At 34.0% G+C, this 22404-nt stretch overlaps 1 protein-coding gene across 5 annotated transcripts in view; it reads right to left on the reverse strand.

The window, feature by feature from the left end:
* NAALADL2 (N-acetylated alpha-linked acidic dipeptidase like 2) overlaps window positions 1-22404 on the reverse strand; it is a 1538215-nt gene that overhangs the window by 1266294 nt on the left and 249517 nt on the right. The gene's annotated exons all lie outside the window — the stretch shown is intronic.

Below are 22404 nucleotides of genomic sequence, written 5' to 3' on the forward strand. Positions count from 1 at the left end.
CAAAAATTAAAGCCCCAATTTCATGTCAGAAACAATGCAAGAGAAAAATGGTAACAGGTGTGCATGTTACTCTGTCATTGTCGTTTCTAGCACAGCATTAAGAATCAAGTATTTTTCTTGAGTCTCTAGAGCCTATTGGTTAAGAATATTAAATTGGCTTTAGGCTACAAGGGAATCAAATCCCAAATTTTCCATTCATTTACTAGTTGTCTCTTAAAGTCCCTGAGGTTGAGTCATTATAATCTATGCAATGAGAATATTCTCACAAAATTGTTATAGCATCAAATAAGAAAAGCCTGAAATATTTAGTATAGTTCCTAGAATAAACTAAGAACTGATAAATTGTGGTAGTAATAATAGTTGTTATTTCTAAGAGAATTATTAATCCCTTTACATTGTCCTTAATATCCAAACCCTAAACTCAGAGTATCTATTCTTAAAAGAAAATGAAAGTCACACAAGTAAAGTCAGTTTCAATCATCCACATTAATGAAAAAGGGCAGTGATGAAAAACATAATTCCCAAAGCCCTTCTACTTATGGTTGTCATGCCATACACACACACACACACACACACACACACACACACACACATTCATTGCCCTTTTAGAGAATCAATTATGACCTAGGTTCATTATTTTAATCAATTATTTTAAGTAAAATTGAGTCTTTACATTAAAAATTCTACTTTAAAAATCTATTTCATATCCAAAATGGTAGGAGTGGAGTGCTCCTACTCTCCCTTTAGTAACAAATTAGGGAACACACAAAATTATATAAAAGGCTCACAGGCATCATTCATGTCTTTGTTACTTGTGTTTCATAAAAATGCCATTTCCACTAAAATGGCATTACATAAAAAAAGGGATTTTAGCAGGGGGTAGTTTTCAGCAGATTAGCCGTCCTAATTACATTTTGCTTGGGCTAATGTTAAAATTAGTTTATCTTCCCTAAGCACATATCAGCTGATAGTGAGAGAAGCACACTTGCAACTTTCTAGGCAATGGAAGAAACCACCTACAATTAAAGATGTGCTTAATTTAACCCACAGCAATTAGTGAATACAGACAGGTAAATGTGACTTAACGGTACTCATAACTTTTTTAAAATTTTAATGGAATTCTACACAGAAAAATACTGTAAATTAAGTAATGTAAAAGGAAAATATCACAAATGCTTTAAAATCATACACCAGAAAAGAAAATATCTTACAGTATAAAATCATCTTTAATTATAAATGAGAAAATGTTGCTTATGGTATTATTCACCATTTTATAGAAAATCAAGACAAATGATGAACTAATCTGTTTAAATAATTTAATGAAATCACATCTTGATATTTACCAGTCATTTTTGGAGGTACAGTGCCTTAAAGTACTGTCATGACTCCTAATAGCATATATTAAATATTTACAAGGATGACAAAGCAACCATATTTTGATTCAGTTATCTAAATGAATTTTTTGAAGGTGAAGGTTAGACTGAAGATATTTTTTTATAAGATCAAGGTTCCATACTAATATTTTATGCATGAAAAAGTACAGTAGTAGTTGATGACCAAGAAATATTGATTAGTTGACATGAGTGGCATCAATAATGAATATCTTTCTTCCTGCTCTGACTTTAGAACATCCTTTCCTAGCATTTGAGTTTTCCTAAACTGGATTTTTCTGACTTCAAAATAATAAAAGTAAAATTCAGTTCAACACAACACCGATTTACTGAACACCTATTATGTGCAGAGTACTGGATGATGCAGAGCCTTGTGGAGGGAACTGAGACAAGACAGCGAAGCTGTCCATTCACCATCCCCCCCCCGCCTCCAAGGGGTTTACAATGAATTAGGGCAGTGCTTCTCAAATTGTCGTATGCATGGGAAACACCCAGGATCTTGGTCTAAGGCATAGCCGTGGACTTCTGCATTTCTAACAAGTTCCCTGGTGATGTCCATACTGCTGATTAACAGACTACACTGGAGAAGCAAGGGATTTCGAGGCAGAATGAGATAGTAATTAATAAAAAACAGTGGGAGAAACTCCATGATGGACAGAAAAGGAAGAGATTGCTCCAACTAGAAAAGAAAGAAGGAGTGGGGAAATTAAAGACTAGTTCATGGGATAATTGGCATTCGTATGGATCTTGACGGCTGAGGACTATTTTAATGAACAGAGATAATAGAAAAAGGGTAATCCAGGCATAGGAAAAAAACTAATAAAAATGTCAAGGCAGAGTGGGCAGAAAATGCAGCATGTTTAGAAGGAATACTAAATAATATGGGCAAGCAGAATGTGTAGTGCATGAGGGGAAATAAAACAAGTTCATAATTAGCAAAAAATAAATAATATGCTTTGTGTTCTCATTATTTCTGTTAATAATTATACCAAGTCTATTATTGCCCTGCCACTTATAAAGTGCTTTCATATGTCATCCTCAGCGTGTTCTTGTAACAACTCTGTGACATAGATTTCTGTTGTTGATGCTGTAACCCATTTATAGATGATGATTCTGAAAACATGTTAATTGTCTTAAAACAAGTTTAAGTAGCTAGTGCTGGATTCAAACTCCAAAATTAATTTTTTGCCCCACAAAGAGCTGTCTCCAGGAATTATCTATAGAGTAAGAAGAAAACAACATACTTTAACTAAGAATAGCAATCCAGAAACAAAGTACTCTTTTTTTCTAAGATCTACTTTATCACAGTGGCCAGGTGACAAGAAAACCCTTGTCTTTTTTTTTCTGACTTAATAGGAATTTACCTAATTTCTCACTGTTAAACATGATATACTTGTTGGTTTGAGTCAGATTCCTTACAAGGATAAGAAAATAGAGTTCCATTCATAGTTTTCAAAGAATTTTGATCAGGAGTGTGTACTGAATTTTAAAAGAACCACACATTTAATCAACACATGACTACCCAGATACCATCTACAAATTATAGAACACAATAGTGAGAGATACCCTCTCTTCAGTGAGCTGCCACATTAGTCTTAGAAAAGTATAAAAAACAGAAACACTGCTTAATTTGATTATTTTACTTAATACAGACAAAAACTCAGTAATCTAGGTGAGGATCTTAGAAACAACTGAAAAGTCTGAATATTTTAAAGAAATTCAATTGTGTTCATTATGACTGCATGCAGTTACTCAAAGAAGCTTACAAACTTAAATTCAATTTTATAATAAGGTTAACAGACACCTGAAGAAATAATTTCAATGAACAGATGAGCTTAACTTATGAATGGCAGTTATATGTTTGTAAACTGTTATTTTGCAAGGGCCTATGGCTACTCATTATTTTGAGAATTTTGAATAATCATTAGTTGTGTTTAAACAGTTAATCTGTAATTTCAGTTGATCAGGTAAAGGTAATATTTACTAGTTACCACACTTGACTCTCCACAAATTCTAAAAGCATAAAGAATGTGGGTTCTATAACTTTATAAGTAATACCATTTTTGATTTCAAGGTCCTATTATTAGAGAGAAACATGAGAATCTAATATATACAAAGAATTTTGTGTGTAAGGAGGGTGTGTGATTTTAACATGTAAAATTATTGGCTGAAATGGCAAATCTCTTTTAATAAGTACCTGCATATGAGAGAAAAAGAAAATAATTGAAACCTGTATATTCCCTAAATGTAATGCATTGAAACCTAATAAAAATTAAATTAAAAGTTGAAATGAATATAAATGTTTCTTTAAAAACTCTTCCAATACAATCTTAAAAACCAAAGCGACTTTAAACAACCCAAGCTTTAAACACTCTATAGCTCTGAAAAAAATGAATTCTCATTTTCACTTTAAATTGCATGCACAGTATGATGAATATTAGTCTCTAGTGTTAAAGGAAGATTAAAAATTGTCAAGTTAAACCAACATTTTCTTTTGTAGAAGTTTCTTACATTCTTCTCATTCTTTTCTTTTTTATTACCAGGCCAAAGTTCAAGAAATAGTAAATGGCTGAAAAATGTTAAAAAGAAATATATTTAATTATGCACAAACACACACACTATCTATATCTATCTATACCAATCTATAAATATGTATAAATTATAATTGTATTAGGGAACTAATGTTTATATAATATTTGGTACTTCTTTATATTTTTATTAGTTTTTTTTCCCTCTTAACTTATCCTGACACCCTTATTTTTTATTTTATTTTATTTTTTTGTGGTATGCGGGCCTCTCACTGTTGTGGCCTCTCCTGTTGCAGAGCACAGGCTCTGGAAGTGCAGGCTCAGTGGCCATGGCTTACAGGCCCAGCCGCTCCGTGGCATGCGGGATCCTCCCAGACCGGGGCATGAACCCATGTCCCGTGCACCGGCAGGCGGACTCTCAACCACTGCGCCACCAGGGAAGCCCCCTCACTGAGGTTTTGATTTGCATTTCATTGATGTGTAGTGATGTTAAGCATCTTTTAGTGTGTTTGTTGGCCATCTGTATGTCTTCTTTGAAAAAATGTCTACTTAGGTCTGCCAAGTTTTTAATAAGTTGTTTGTTTTTCTTATATTGAATTGCACGAGCTGTTTATATATTTTAGATATTAACCTTTTATCAGATAAATCATTTGCAAATATATTCTCCCATTCAGTAGCTTGTCTTTTCATTTTGTTGATGGTTTCCTTTGCTATGCAAAAACTTTTAAGGTTAATTAGGTCCCATCTGTTTATTTTTGCTTTTGTTTCCCTTGCCTGAGGTGAGAGATACAAAAAAGGAATTGCTAAGACTTATGTAAAAGAGTGTATCGCTTATGTTTTCTTCTAGAAATTTTATGGTTTCCAGTTTCACATTTTGTCTTTAATCCACTTTGAGTTTACTTTTGTATATGGTGAGATAAAAATGTTCTAATTTCTTTCTTTTACATGTTACTGTCCAGTTTTCCCAACACTACATATTGAAGAGACTGTCTTTTCCTCATTTTTTATTTTTTCCTCATTTGTCATACATTAATTGACCATATTTGCATAAGTTTATTTCTGGGCTCTCTAAACTGTTCCATTGATCTATGCATCATTTTTGTTCCAGAATCCTTAGTGTTTTGATTATTATGGCTTTGTAGTATAGCCTGAATTCAGGGAGAGTAATACCTTTAGCTTTATTCTTTTTTCTCAAGATCGCTTTGGCTATTCAGGGTCTTCTGTGGTTTGATACAAATTTTAGGATTATTTGTTCTACTTCTGAGAAACTCATGGTATTTTGATAGGGATTGTATTAATTGCTTCAGGTAGTATGGACATCTTAACAATATTAATTCTTCCAATCCATGAACACGGAATATCTTTCATTTATTTGTATCATCTTTAGTTTCCTTCATCAATGTCTTATAAATTTTCAGAACAAAGATCTTTCAACTCCTTGGTTAAGTTTATTTCTAGGTATTTTATTCCTTTTGATGTGATTGTAAATGAGATTGTTTCTTGCTTCCTTTTTCTGACATCTCATTATTAGTGTACAGAAAAGCAACAGATTTCTGTATATTAGTCTTGTATCCAAAAACTTTACTGAATTCATTTATTAATTCTAATAGTTTTTTGTTGGGGACTTTAGGTTTTTTTCAATACATAGTATCATTCATCTTCACATAATGACAGTTTTATTCTTCCCATCCAATTTGGATGCTTTTTATTTCTTTTTCTTGTCTTGTTGCTGTGGCTAGAACTTCCAACACTATGTTAAATAGAAATGGCAATAGTATGCATTCTTGTCTTGTTCCAGATTTTAGAGGAAAAACTAAGTCTTTCACCATTGAGTATGATGTTAACATTGGGTTCATCATAAATGGCCTTTGTTATGAGATATATTCCCTCTGTATCAACTTTGTTGAGAGTTTTTTTTATCATGAATGGGTGTTGAATTTTATCAAATGCTTTTCTGCATCTATTTAAATGATCATGTGAGTTTTATCCTTCATTTTATCAAGATGGTGTATCATATTGATTAATTTGCAGATATTGAACCATCTTTGCACTCCTGGAATAAATCTCTCTTGAGCATGGCATATGACCCTTTTTATACACTGTTTGGTTGAATTTGATTTGCTAATATTTTGTTGAGAATTTTTGCATCTAAATTCTTCAGGGATACTGGCCTGTAATTTATTTATTTATTTTTTGGTAGTATCTTTTTCTGGTTTTGTAGCAAGGTAATGATGGACTTGTAGAATGAATTTGGGAGCATTCCCTCATCTTTGATTTTTTCTAATACCTTTATAGGTATTAACTCTTCTTTATATGTTTGGCAGAATTGCCCTGTGAAGGTGTTCAGTCCTGGACTCTTTTTATTGAGAGTTTTTGATTATCAATTCAACTTTAATACTAGCAATTGGTCTGTTTAGATTATCTGTTTCTTCCTGATTCAGTCTTGAAAGATTATATGTTTCTAGAAATTTATCCATTTCTTCTAGGTTGTCCAATTCGTTGGCATATACCTGTTCATAGCATTCACTTGTGATTGTTTGTATTTCTATGATATCAGTTGTAATTTATCCTTTCCTTTTTTATTTTGTTTGTGTCCTCTCTCTTTTGTCTTAATGAGCCTTACTAAAGGCTTATCAATTTTGTTTATCTTTTCAAAAAAACAGCTCTTTTATTTTTTCAGTAATATGGATGGACCTAGAGATTATCATATTAAGTAAGTCAGACAGAGAAAGACAAATATCATGGTATCACTTATATGTGGAATCTAAAAAAAAATGATAGAAAAAATTATTTACAGAACAGAAACACACTCACAGAAAACAAACTTATGGTTACCAAAGGAGATAGCAGGGTTGTGGAGGGGAGATAAAGTAGGAGTTTGGGATTAACATATACCCACTATTATATATAAAATAGGTAAACAACAAGGACCTACTTTATAGCACAGAAAACTATACTCAATAGCTTGTAATAACCTATAATGGAAAATATCTGAAAAAGAATATCTATATATGTATATATAGATATATAACTGAATTATTTTTCTGTACACTTGAAACTAACATACCATTGTAAAGTCACTATATGGCAATTGAAAATAATTTTTAAAAAGCAGTGAAAGCAAAAATTAAAAAAAAACAGCTCTTGGTTTCACTGATCCTTTCTATTGTTTATTGGTCTCTATTTTATTTATTTCATCTCTGATCTTCATATTTCCTTCCTTCTGCTGACTTTGGGCTTTGTTATTCTTTTCCTAATTCCTTTAGATGTTAGGTTAGATTGTTTATCTGAGGTTTTTCTTGGTTGTTAAGGATCACTACAACTTTCCTTTTTAGGTCTGTTTGTTACATCCCATAGATTTTGGAAAGTTGTGGTTTTCATTTGTCTCAAGGTATTTTTTTAATTTCCTCTTTAATTTCTTCATGGACCCATTGGTTTTTTTAGTAACATGTTATTTAGTCTCCACATTTTGTGTTTTTCCCATTTTTCTTCCTGTAATTGATTTCTAGTTTCATACTGTTGTGGTCGGAAAAGATGCTTGATATAATTTATATCCTCTTGAATTTGGTGGGACCTATTTTGTGTCCCAGAATGTGATCCATCCTAGAGAACATTCCACGTATACTTGAATGTATATTCTGTTTTGGGATGATATGTCCTGTAGATATGTCAGTCCAACTTGTCTAATGTGTCACTTAAGGCCACTGTTTCTTATTGGTTTTCTGTCTGGATGACCTGCCCATTGATGTAAGTGGAGTGTTAAATTCTCTTATTATTATTGTACTATTGTCAATTTATCCCTTTATGTCTGTTAATATTTGCTTTCTATACTAAGGTGCTCCTGTATTAGGTGCATATATGTTAATGAGTGTTATATCCTATTCTTGTATTGATCCCTTTATCATTATATAATCCTTTTCTTTGTCTTTTATTATAGATTTTGTTTCAAAGTCCATTTTGTCTTATTTGAGTATAGCTACTCCAGCTTTTGTAATTTCCATTTGCATGGAATATCTTTTCCATCCCCTCTCTTTCTACCTCTTTTTTCCCTTTCTTCTCCTTCTGTTACCCTATAAATGTACATGTTAGTATGCTTGATGTTGTACTGAGATCCCTTAATCTATTCTTATTTTTTTAATATTTGTTTTTCTTTCACTGTTCCCATTGGGTGATTTCTAGTATTCTATCTTCCAGATTGTTTATGTATTCTTCTGTATCTCTTAATCTACTATTATTAATTCCCTCTAGTGTATTTTTCATTTCATTCACTGTATTCTTCATCTCTCACTGGTTCTTTTTTTATATTTTCTAGTTGTTTGTTAAAATTCTCACTGAATTCATTTATTCTTTTCCCCAGTTCAGTTAGCATTCTTATTACTATCACTTTCAACTCTTTATTAGGTGAATTATTTTTCTCTGTTTGGGGTTTTTCTCTTGTTCTTTTGTTTCAAACATATTCCTCTGTCTCCTCATTTTGTTTACCTTTTTTTATCTGTAGGAAGTAAAGTAAAACAGACACCTAATTTCCCAGTCTTGAAGGCTTGTCCTTGTATGGTAGCTTCCCTATGCAATCTGCTCAGGTCTAGTGGTTTTGGTGGGAGAGCTGGATCTGAATTAGCATGAGCTGTGTCTTTCCTGGGTGGTGCTGACAGCCACCACCTTGGTGGGAGGTAGTGCTGGAGTCAGAGGGGCTAGCATCAAAACCAGGTGTAAACTGGGGCCTCCTCTATGCTCGATGACCATTATCACCTTAATGGGGGTGGGGTTAGGGCCCAAGAGGCTAGACTAGGAGCACTGAATAGGTTGGGTTTCTCCTGGGTGTAATGGTAGTCTCTGCCTTGGTTGGAGTTGTGCCCAGGGACTGAGGGGCTTGAGGCTGCATGTCTGTGCTGATTTCACTTTTTCCCTGGTGTGTGTTTCTTGCTTAGAGGCTGGGTCAGGGCCAGAGGGGTTGGTGCCACACCAATGAGCTGGCTCCACTCTTCCCAGTTGTATACTGGGACGTGCACTGCAGCTAATGGTAGTCTCCACCCTGGAGCTAACTCTACTTCCTTCCATGTGTGGGTAGGGACTGGTACTCTTATTATGGTGGTCTCCATCCTGGAGCTAGCCTCACTCCATTCTGAGTGTGTGCACCAAAGCAAGTGTTGGTAATGGCTGCCTCAGCCCTGGTCAGAGGCAGAGCCAAGTCCATTCCCTCCAAGTGTGCAAACTGTCATTGGCAATAGCAGCCTTCACCTTAATGGGGAGCAGCACCGGAGAAAGAGATGCTGGAGCAGTAACCTGGTGCAGGCTGGGGGGCACACTAGGGTGGTCCTGGCAAGCCAACCAGAGTCCCAGGAAGTTTTCAATCAGCTTCCTCTGCACCATGTACATGCACTTCAAAAGTAAAGTCTGGGTTTCTTACAGTCCTGTGATAATTCTTACTGGTTTCCAAAACAGCTAACAGGGGGGCTCATCTTCCCTATGTTGGACTCCAGAGACGGGGTTCTAATATATGGCTCAAACCCATCACTCTTCACGAAGGACCCCCAAGCCTGTGATATCCCTCTCCTCTTCTTTGTCCTCCACTAGGTGTGTGGGTCCCAGCCAGACCACTTCCCCTCCCTTCCTACCAGAATCCCTCTGGATCTTTCTTTATAGGCTTGGTTGTAGAAGATTTCTTCTGCGGGTCTGCAGGTTGGTTTCAGTGAGAGTCACTTTATACATAGCTGTAGTTTTGATGTGTTAATGAAGGGAAGTGAGCCCAGTGTCCTCCTATTCTGCCATCTTGATCTCTCCTCCTCCCAAGCCTTTCTTAAGCCTCAAAAAGAGGATGATATGTCACCTTAATAATTTGGGACCAATTTTAATTTGTGTTAAATCACTCCATATAGAAATACAGCATGTCTTCATAGCAATTAAGCATCTATAATTATTCATATAATTTTCTATTCTTTAACAATATCATAAAGTAAACTTTGTGATTCTGGACCATTTGTGTAAAATGCTTTTAAATGTTTTATAAGTTTTTTCATTATTATGAAGAAGATTTTTTTTTTCCATTTCAATTTTTAAAGGCTCATGATGGTAAAAAAAAATAGGTATGGATATTTGGACACTTTTCTCGAAATCTGTTTACTTTACTGGTTTATTTGTTCTACCAAATTTTAGTTTTCAAGACCTGTGATTGAAACATCTGCAAATAATAATTCTTTCTGTTCTCTTCCATTGTTAATATGACATATTTTGTCTGTATCTGTGGTGATTGCATTAGCCACAACCTAAAAAACGTTTTGAATACAAATTTTGATAGTTTAACTTCATGTCTTGGTCTTCCCCATTATAATGGTAAATACTTTAATATTCAGCTTAGCAATTTAGAACAGTTTTTGAACTGGCAATTTCAGGAAGCCATATTCCTTAGAAAGTTGTTATATTTGTTTACTAAGAAATAGCTATGAAAACTGTGTTCCATGAACTGGCATTATTACCATCACCCCAAACTAGTTAGAAATCCAAAATCTCAGGTCCCACTCCAGACCTACTAAATCAAAATCTAAGGGGGTGGGCTCAGGAATCTGACGTTTACCAAGCTAGTGTCTGAGAGAAGCACTTCAGTAAAAGACATATGATTATTCAAAAATTTTGTGTTTTCTAAATGGAATAGAATTTTCTATTCTCTAAAATTCATTTGTATCCTGCTGTGCTTTTGTTGTCATTCAAAGATAAATGCATGCAGAGAGTGGCAAAAATTTACACCATCCTATGCACACATCCTATCCTATTCCCAGCTGAGTTTGAATAAAGAGTCCCTCTGCATCTTGTTTCAGCTCTCATACTATAAACAAGCATCCTTTCTGTGGTCTATTTAGTGTCACACATTTTGCATTTTTGTGCTTCTTGTTTGTGTGTGATTTTGCTCTCTATAATGGCCCCCAAGTGTAGTGCTAAAGTGCTGTCTGGTGTTTCTAAGTGCAAGAAGCTGTAATATGTCTTACAGAGAAAATACACGTGTTAGATAAGCTTCAGTAAGTCATTAGTTATAGTGCTGTTGGACATGAGTTCAATGTTAACAAATCAACAATATACATCACATAAGGTGTCTTTAAACAGAAACACACATAAAACGAGGTTATATACTGACTAGGAAAATGTGGCCAAAGGCTCCCAGGAACCTAACCCTGTATTTATTTTAGGGGCAATGATCTAGTATTGGCTAATTCAGTGTTCTAGTTAACTTTATAAAACATAACAACTATGAATAATGAGAACTGACTGTATATAAGCACTATCTATATTAGAAATACAAAAGAAAAGAAACCAAGAAAAAATATATATATATATGATAAGAAACCAAATGTCATCAACAGGAGGAAAGCTAAATCAATAAGGATACATTCACATGATGAAAAATAATTCAGCTGTGAAAATTAATTAATAACATTAGTATGTATAACATAATGTATGTTATGTATAATTACATTAGTTACGTCTATGATATGAATGACAAAGTAATCTAATGTTGAATTTTAAAAGTTCCAAGAGCGAAAATTCAACACTGGATCATAAAGTTCAAAAGCCTGCAAAACTAAACAATATATTGTTTAAGGACACAAATATATGTGTCAAATCATAAGGGTTGAAAGAGAAGAAATGACAAATGCCCATTTCAGGATAGGGTCACTGCAGAACTAGGGGAAGACAGAGAGATATGATAGAGGAGAAGCATTTACATAGAAAAAAGTTGAATAGTGGGTACAAAGGTATTATAAAAACATAGGAAAGAAAGAATGGATGGATAGATAGCTAGCATAAAAGGCATACATGACAAATGATGACTACATCACAAATCAAGAATTTTGATGAATATAATTATATATACCAGAGTTTTAAAAAAATAATGGCAGTGTTATACTTATTAAATATGATTGTTAGTTTTTACAAATATTCTTCTATAATGACTTAATACTTGATAACAAATTTAAAACTGAAATAAAAAAATTCAAAATATTTTGCTTAGAATGCAAATATAAGAATTATTAACTTGAGGTGAAATGCTGACTTGTAAATACTTTACTGAAAGATAATAACATAAATATAGATTAACATCATTAAAGAATAATAATATATTTATCTTGTGATTTAAAGTTTATAAGGCTCTTCTACATATATTGTCTCATTTAATCTACTTTCAGACATTGTTATTTACGGAAAAAGAACAGATCTTTAAGAAGTTAAAAAAAACAAAGTACAAAAATCTAGGACTTCAGATTTCAAATCTAGTAGTCTTTCAATTATATAACTGTAGTTATTATAATCTTTGGTATCTGCATATGTGTCTGTAATGGTTTACAAAACACTTTGGGGTTTACTTTTTAAAAACTGATTTTATATGACCTAATAATATAAAGCTCACATAAGGTGAATACTGGCTATGACAAAACAAAAATAATATATGCAAATTGTTCATATAAAATGGTTGAACTAATTCCCAAGATCACCCTTTTCCCCATCAAATAACTAGAGCCTTATCACAATGAAGCCACCACTGTTCCCACTCATACTTTCTCTTTTTAAATATTTTTAAATCATCAAAGATTTCATTAGCCATGGAAATTCAATCCAGTGAAGAGCACTTTGAGTGATCTTCACAATTAGTCAATTACTGAGAGTGAACTTTCAACTGTAAGTGTTTTATATGTGGCATAAATCTAAGATCAGCTTTAAAAACCAAAGCAGCTATCAATTCGATCAAATAATTAGTGCACAATTCTCTAGTCCATCATGAATCAGAATGCAAATACATTGCTTTGAAGACATTCAGCATGACCAGACCACTGTACTTGAATTACATTAAAGGAAATTTTAATTTCTCCATGAATTAAAATCAGCAAAATACAAAGTAAAGAAGCATACAATATTTTTCATTCCTTCTTTTTCTAGGAGGCTGTCTTTGGACACTTGAATTCATTGTGCTAAATAATATTGTTCTAAGTAAAAGCCTCAGTAAATTGCTGAAAACATTGGAATGTAAAGTGAAACTCAGTATATTTACTGAAAATATGTTTTTTTCCTTCACTTAACATGGTTATACAATGTGTCAATTATCTAGTCACTTAGAATTTTCAGGAAGAAAGAAACAACTTTCTCTATAGAGAATCAGTTGGCTTTCATAATACTCAGAGAGTATTTGCATAATAACACCACTACAGCTGCAAGGTTAAATCCATTAATTTATTGGGAACAGAACAGGCTGTTCTGGTTGGCTGTTGCAAAAATTGCTTTTTGCACTTGTCTTTTCCACCATCAAGCATTTGCTGTGAGCACACAATTACTGCAGCAAAGCCTATGTTGCCAAGCGAGGAACCTTATTTAACATGGAAAGTGGTGAACACTTCACTTTCTGAAAATGAAAAAAGTAATCTTGACAAGCTTCCTAATCAACATTTTCTCCTTCACCAGTTGTTTCATAGGATAGAGGAAGGCAATTCGAATGAAGTTTAACTCGATGAACCCATTTCTGCAGCAGCTCTCAAGGGTAAATGTCATCCCTTAACAGTCTCTCTTCATAACTAGAAATAATCTTAAAGCTTCCTTAGGTATTTTTCCTCTAAACAGTAAATTTAAAAATAGAACACTTATTTCCAAAAGTCACTAAATGAACAAACCACCACTTGAAGTTCACATTATATACTCAAGAGCTGCTGTGCAATAAAGGTAAGGCAAATTCACAGCATTTTTATGAATTCCTAGCAAAAATCAAGAAAGGAATAAACCAAAACTTAAATCACATCTTGAAAATGAACTTCATTCAGCCAAGTATCAATAACACATATAACCTGTAATATAACTAAGTTGAGAAAAATTTTCCTGCCCAGGACTACTAAATCACAGGAAACAAAATTAATGAGAATACTCACAATTTTTTTTTTAATTTGAGAATTTAAAAAATGTTTACTTTGTTAAAAAGGAATGAAGTCATTTATAAACATAAATAATAACATACATTTATGTGTTACATTGGGATCATGGAATGAATTCTGGGGTGAGAGGAGAAAGTCAGACAAAATAGCATAGCCAAAGAAAGTGAGTGAAAGGACAGAGGAAGTAAAAAGGCAGAGAAAGATGAAATATGAAAAACGAATCCTTTTTCTTCATCAACCCAAACATTTGCCTCTTCCTATACCTCCTAGGTCCCAGTAGAAAGGCAAAGAGGTTACTTAAAGGAAATTCTTTCAGTTTTTCCACAAAAATCAAATATTCAACACATATTTTCAGTAGTATTTTGGAAATCCTTTAAAAGTACAAAGACCACATAAACATATTGGGGAGGGAGGAAGGGTGGTTGGGTAAAAGTGAGACATTTTCCCTTGAAACAAAGACATTAATGATTACAGTATTTGTACATTTTTAGTACCTACAGTGCAAGGCATCTTTGTGTCTTGGTTTGGAATGCCATGTTCTACCTTTTTAACTTGCCAATTTTCTATTATTCCTTCAAGAACCAAGTCAAACATATTCCCATCTATGAAGCTAACCCAGATCGCCCCAATCTAAATTAAATATTTCTTCTTCCAAATTCCCATAATACTTATTTTTACTTCTATTATCAAAGCAAATTTGTATTACAGTTAAATTATGAGTTTCTTGACGGAAGATGATGTCATTTACCTAATAGTCCCAACACCTTGATCAATTCCTTACATAAAGTGGGCATGTAAAACATATTTGGTCATCTATGTTGAAATTCCTCCAGTGGAAAGTATTTTATTGGACTAATTCTCATATGTCAAAATGTTTCCTTTTCCTTCATGAAAAAAATAATAATCCACACATCAGTAGTTTAGACTGACCATCTTTTAAGGTGGCTCTGGTCAATACAGCAGCCAGAGGGATTTTGCAAAAGCATACGGCAGAGAGTGTCACTACTCTGCTCACAAGCCCACAGTGGTTTCCCATTTCTCTCAGAGTACTAGTTAGAGTATTTAAAATGATAAAGTCCCATGACCTCCCTGACTTGATTTGTTTCCACTCTCATCCTTTTCCACTCTCTTCCCACCCTCCTTTTGAATCACAGTGACTTCCTCACTAGGCTTTTCTTACCACAGGGCCCTTGCACTTGCTGCTTTCACTTGCTGGAATGCTCTTCTCTTAGCTCACCACAAGGTTCACTCCTTGGCCTCCCTGAGATCTTTACCCAAGTTAAACATTTCTAAGCTATCTTACATAAAATTATGCCCCCGATACTTCTTATTCCTTCTCCTTACTTTATTTTTCTCATTAGTATTTCACAGTGTCATATAATACGCAAACAGGCATATCATCAACATCGCCATCATCATCACCATGATATATACTTACTTATCTTACTGAAACATAAGTTCCAGAAGGGCAGATTTTTTATTTCCTGATTTACTTATTGTTCTATTCCCAAAGAATAGAGTCTAACCCATAGTAGGCCTTCAATAAATATGTACTGAATGTTGATTGGATCAGTAAAGGTTTTTGCACATCTTTTGACAAGTTAAGTGCCAGGGTAATACACAGATTTTTGTTTTTGCATTTGCAGCCCCATTACATTTTTAAACTTTTTATGGAAGTTGTATATTTCAAGGTTTTAAGTTAGCGAAGCAAAGTTTAGCTATTCTTCAATGTGGGAGAGAGTAGAAGTATACATTGAAATGCATTGTGTTGAGGCAGCAGAGTCCCACAAGGACAGAGAACATCTGAATCACAGTTGTGTCTTGGCTTATTTTAATCAATAAGAAAGTTTAGAACATCCTTACATTAAAATTTAGGTAATGTATATGCACATATCAGATAATTCACAGAGATATTTGCACATCCATGTTCAGAGCAGCACTATTCACAACAGTCAAGAGATAGAAGCAATCCAAACGCCCATCAGAATGGATAAAGAAAATGTAATATGTACACACAATGGAATATTATTAAGTCTTTATAAAAGAAGGAAGCCCTGTCACATGCTGCAGCATGAATGCACCTTGAGGACTTTATGATAAGTGATATAGGCCAGTCACAAAATTACAAATACCATATAGTGCCACTTATATGAAGTATCTAGAGTAGTAAAACTCAGAAACATAAAGTAGAATGGTGGTTACCAAGAGGGAGAAATGTGGAGTTTTCCAATGGATATAAAGTTTCAGTTTTGCAAGATGAAAAAAATCGAGAGATCTGATGAACAACAATGTGAATATATTTAACACTTTTTTTTTTTTTTTTTGCGGTATGCGGGCCTCTCACTGTTGTGGCCTCTTCCGTTGTGGAGCACAGGCTCCAGACGCACAGCCTCAGTGGCCATGGCTCACGGGTCCAGCCCCTCCATGGCATGTGGGATCTTCCCAGACCGGGGCACGAATCCGTGTCCCCTGCATCAGCAGGCGGACTCTCAGCCACTGCACCACCAGGGAAGCTCTATTTAACACTATTGAACAGTACGTTTAAAAATCGTTAAGATGGTCCATTCTATGTTATGTGTTTTTGATCACAATTAAAACATTTTTTAAGAAAAAAGAGAAATGAATGGCTATAGATCTGCAGAGGCTGATGAATCAAATTTTTATCCACATATGCATATTTGTGTTTTTGAAGGCTTTTTTCATGCTGGTTTATTTAAAGAAAGCAGATATAACACCCAAATAAAATCAATTTAATGACAATTGGAAGCCATGAATTTTAAGTCACTCTTCAAGGGCAATTATCTATAAAGAAATGGACTTTCTTAAAAATTATAACAAATTTCATGTTAAAATATAGTTATGTTTTTTTTTTTTTTTTGCTGTATGCGGGCCTCTCACTGCTGTGGCCTCTCCCGTTGCGGAGCACAGGCTCCGGACACACAGGCTCCGCAGCCATGGCTCGCGGGCCCAGCCGCTCCGCGGCATGTGGGATCTTCCGGGATCGGGGCACGAACCCGTGTCCCCTGCATCGGCAGGTGGACTCTCAACCACTGCGCCACCAGGGAAGCCCCTATAGTTATGTTTAAATTAGGAAATATGTTGTAGTTGTTTCTGAGATAATAATTCAATAATTGTAAGTACTTAATATTTAGGATTAACTTTTGGTGCTTGCAAATAACTGAGAAACAATTTGGGTCCATGCTCTTATCATTGGTAACTGCAGTATATTTATGATGACTTCATAGACACAGGTTAATTAGAATGTTAATTATCAAAATCTATTTTTGACTTAATAAAAACATCTGGTACCTATAAGCTGTCTTGCTGTTCCAGGTTATCTGTATCTAAATACAAATGAGTATATGAACATTATACATTTTCCTCTATCTAGACATGTTGTAGACTGAATTGTTTCCACCCAAAAGATATGTTGAAGTCCTTACCCGCAATACATGACCTTATTGGGAAACAGGGTCTTTATAGATGTAATAAAGAAAAGTCGAAGTCATACTGGATAAGGGTGGACCCTAAATCCAATGACTGGTGACCTTATAGAAGAGAGAAATTTAGACACAGAGAGAATGCCATGTGCAGACAGAGACAGAGTTTACAGTGATGCATCTACAAGTCAGGACCTATGCCAAGGATTGTCAGAACCACCAGAAGGTAGGAGAGAGGCATGGGACAGATTCTCTCTCAGGGCCTCCAGTAGGGATCAACTCTGCCATCACCCTGTTTTCGGAGTTCTTTCCTCCAGACTGTGAGAGAATAAATTTCTGTTTTAAGCCATCCTGCCATGATATTTGTTATGGCATCTCTAGGAAACTAACACGACACACAAATATTCATTTGCAATGGAGCAAAATTTGCCTGAAGGAGCATGGGCATTGGTGGTACACAAACTTGGATTAAATTTTTGCTCCAAGGATTACTTTCAGTGTGACTCTGAGTAAGTTACTTATCCTCTCTTCCATCAATTTTCTCTGGTAAAATGGCAATAATTGCATTGTGAAAATTAAATGAAATAGAATGTAATGACCAGAGCATGTCACATGATGAGTTCAACAAGCAATAAAAGTAATAACAACTGACATAAGAGCTTGACTGCACACACTACACTCAAAAGTGCCAATAATTTTACTTAACTTTGTTTCCCTTCATATGATATATATTAAAATGAGTTCCAAGGAAATGTAGTATAAAATAAGGTCAGATACCTAAAATCCATATCCTACATAATTTTAAGACTACAAATTGTCTAATGCAAAATGAATATGACTGTAAACACCAATTCTTGTGTTTTCAATGACCAGTTTTATTCACTACCCAGTTAAATGTTGTATTATTTATGAAAAAAATGGACTCTGTCCTTGGATCTTTATTAAATCATAACTTACATATCTATAGAATATTTTTCCTGTGATAGCAGAGCTGACAGCTATTAATTATAGTAGTTATCAAGCCTTGAAAATTAATAATAATTTATGAATCACAGAGGTTGCAATTCAGCATTTTAGGATGATACATGGAAAACTAAGCACAACTTTAGATCTCACAGATTTGAAAAGTCAATGATGAATTCAGGTATGTCCACAGATTTGAAAAGTCAATGATGAATTCAGGTATGTCCATAGAAATATATGTAGAAGAGTGAATGGTCTAGCAAGCAAGACAAATATGAAATGGTTGTAAGATGTAGGTTTAGGCTTCAGACATAGAGCCTAAAGGGCACAAGAGGGATAGTTCTATTCAAATACTCAAAGGTTTGGCAGATGGGAAAGAGTGTCAATTTATTCTATTTTGCTCAAGAACCAATAATTGTGTCATCAGGCCAAAATTATATGAAGGCATATTTTGAACCAATACATAACAAATAGCATTATAACAATTTGAGCTCTCCCCAAATGGAATGAGCTGCCTCAAAACAGTTGACATATTTCTGTAAAGGTTGTATCATCATCTGCCAAGGATACTGTATTGTTGGGCTAGGGAAACTTATGAGTCCCATGATTTCATGACTTTTTAGACAGGAACATCTTGTAGCTAATTTAAAGGAATATAAACTTTTGTAGAAACAAACATTATACTATAAATCCATTGATAAATTTGGCTTCTCAACCTAAAATGTCCATCAACAGATGAATGGATAAAGAGGATGCGGTAATGTTTATACAATGAAACACAACTTATCCATAATAAAGAATGAAATTTTGCCATTTTCAACAACATGGATGGACTTGGAGGGTATTATGCTAAGTGAGATAAGTCAGGCAGAGAAAGACAAACACTGTGGAATCTAAAAAATAAAATAAAGTAGTCAATATAATAAAAAAGATACATACTCACAGATATAGAGAACAAATTTGTGGTTACCATAGGGAGAGAGGAGTGGGGAGGGGTGATATAGGGGTAGGGAATTACAAGGTATAAACCATTATGTTTAAGGTAAGCTACAAGGATATATTGTACAACACAGTGAATATAGCCAATATTTTATAACAGCTATAAATGGAGCATAACTTTTAAAAATGGTGAATCACTATATTGTATACCTGTAATTCATGTAATATTGTACATCGACTATACCTCAATAATTTGGCTTCCCTAACTCAAAAAGTTAAATTTCAAAAGATGTGCAAAAACATGTAAAAGTTGATCAATGTTATCAGGTATGAAGAAAAAAAATAACCACTATTCACCCAATTTGCATATTTAATGGCTAACATTAAAAATTCTGACAACACCAAGTGTTTATAAGAAGTTGTGACTCGAACTATCATGTATTGTTGCTGGGTATGTAAACTGGAACATGTATTTTTGGAATACTTGCTGGTGTTTACTAAAACTGAAAATATAATCTAGAAATTACACTATAAGTATATATCCTTCAATATTCATACAAATATTCACTGAAAGATATGCATACAAATATGCGGAGCAGTAATATTCATAGAAACAAGCATACGACTGTCAACAAGATAAATAAACTGATATATTCTATCAATTGAATACTATATAGATGAAGTCAAATGGACTATTGATCCCGCAGAAATATAGATAAATCACAGAAACATAGTTTTGAATGAAAAAAGTCAGACACAAAAAAATACATACCATATCATACTATATGATTCCACTTTTATAATGTTCAAGAAAAGGCAATTCTAATCTATGGTGTTAGAAATCAGGATGATGGCTATCTTTGGGGAAGAAGGAGGGTTTCTGGAGTAATGATAATACTCTACTTTCTGATGGGTGTAGAATTCATGGTGCAATTTTTACCCTGAAAAGAAATCACCGAGCTTAACATTTTTAATTGGCATAATTTCTATATGCATGCCAAAATTCAATAAAATGCTTAATTTTTTAAGATAGTTAATTTACTCTCTGTAAAATCAGAAGAATGTATGTGGAAATCCAGATAATAATTTCTATACCTTCTCATCTAATCCCAAGAGAGTTTAGCAAAGACATTTAAATTCCTTGCACAGTGTTGCTTATATAAATAGAGAATATTAGCATATTGAAGGAGTCAAAAAAATTATCTGCTCCAAATCCAGGAGAGAGAGCTAAGAGAAAAGATACAGGAAAGAAACTGAGGCCTGTAGGAGCTCTTTCCTAAAATCAATCAATAGCTAGATACAGAGCCAGGCCCAGAACGTAGATACCTGACCCCAAGTCTAATGAGTTCCCTCCACATTGGAAATCCAGGATTTTCTTTTCACATCCACAGGGCTGTTTGTTTCTTTTTTCTTCTTCTTCTTCTTTTTTTTTTTTTTACTTAACTCTCATGATAATTCCAAGGAAAATCATTTTCCCTGAATTTGTGGATCAACCAGTTTTAATTGCCTCTTTCTTCTCAAGTTTGCTGAGAACTGCTGCATAAATGTTTAAGGCATGGATACAGTTTCCACAAGACTGAGTTAAGAGTCTACCTTGAAATGAAAAATGGTGCTGATATTTAGAAAATGAAAAATAGTGACCTAGCCTTGTGGCTCAGCAACCGAATGTTCCACTATGGCACAAGTTGCTTTCTATGCTATAAATTTTTCCATCTTAAGCTCTAAAAGACAGAATGAAGACCTGGGGGATTTTGTTGGTTCCAGTGATCTATCAAGTAACTTCAGGAGCTGAAAAATTTGCATCATTTGGCATCTAAAATGTCAGATACATTCAACCCAGTGAGATAGTAAATCAATATTCCCTTAAATTATGAGGCAGAGCATCAAGTACAGGAGCAAAGCACCTGTCAGAGATAAGAGCACCAAACAGAATAATCATCCAACCCAAATATAAGAAACTGAACATTCAGACCCTTAAACTGCCTAGCGTGACACACTGAATGGATAACATGCAAACCATATGTGGAATACACATTTGAAAACACTCAGTATTTAACTGATGACACCAAAAAAAGCACTCTATTTTAACACAATGTGTAAGAATAAAATATTTATGATCACAGCAATTGAAACTACTCACTTAAAAAATCATTAATTGCTTATCAGTTTGAGACTCTACGCATCTAAAAACCCCATAAAAAGATCCTTATATTCCATGACTTATGTATTGATTAAGTGTTACAATCAATGTGAGACTATTTGCTTAAAGGCAATCTGCCTATATTATGTGCAAAATGTCAGGTGGCTATAGGAACAAGTAATGAAAGACTATGAATTTTTTTGAGAATAAAATATTTTAGAGGTATGAAGAAGAAATGCCATTTTACTAATCACTTAAACTTATATTTATGTATATTTTAAAATTAATTACAACCTCTATTTTTGAATTTATAATATTTTCTAAGCAGTGTCTTGCTTGTCACATGTCAGAGGAGTTGGCCGAATTGCCATTGGCCAAGAGGTACAGTGAATAAGGCAAGCAAAAGTCTATGTTTTCAGTGTTATTTTCACAGTTGGATGAATATTGTCTTCCAAACACACATATTCATAATTATTTAAATCCATTACATCTAATTCATTCTTCACTCACTGTTCAAAAGGAGTTGAGACAACTTCAGTGGGAAAACATGGTTTTCTCCAATGATGCACTACTCTATTTAGAAAGACATTTCATTTTTGCTTTTTCAAAGTAAATGTATGTTAGCTCTTTTTTAAGGGCACTGCAATGTGTTTTTAAACAATAGTACTTTACATAAAAATGATACTTTGTAAGCAATTGTTATAATATTATCTAATACTAAAATTCACTATAGAAAAAGGCTATATAATAGCAATATGGCTTTACATCAAAATTTCTCTTGCAGTGCCATATGACTGTAATCTATGCAAAACACATGGATGTCAGTACATAATAAATACAGAGCCACATAAAGAACATGAATATTGTGCTGTGAACAATATCAAGGGTTTCCACTTCCTTCTTGGCTTCTATGAATGGCCCAACTGTAGTAGTACAGACCATACTCAACATGGCTTTATGCAGTGGCTCTAGATAAGCACCATAGCACATATTTCAAATGTAATAAGAATGATATAGCCAAGCTAAATTTTCCAGGAAGGGAATTTATGCACACTTATCATAAAATTAGTATTTTCTGATTGTTTTCCTGCAGACCAG

This window comes from Mesoplodon mirus (assembly GCF_964341445.2).
Source record: "Mesoplodon mirus genome assembly, chromosome: 6".
NCBI classification, from domain to species: domain Eukaryota; kingdom Metazoa; phylum Chordata; class Mammalia; order Artiodactyla; family Ziphiidae; genus Mesoplodon; species Mesoplodon mirus.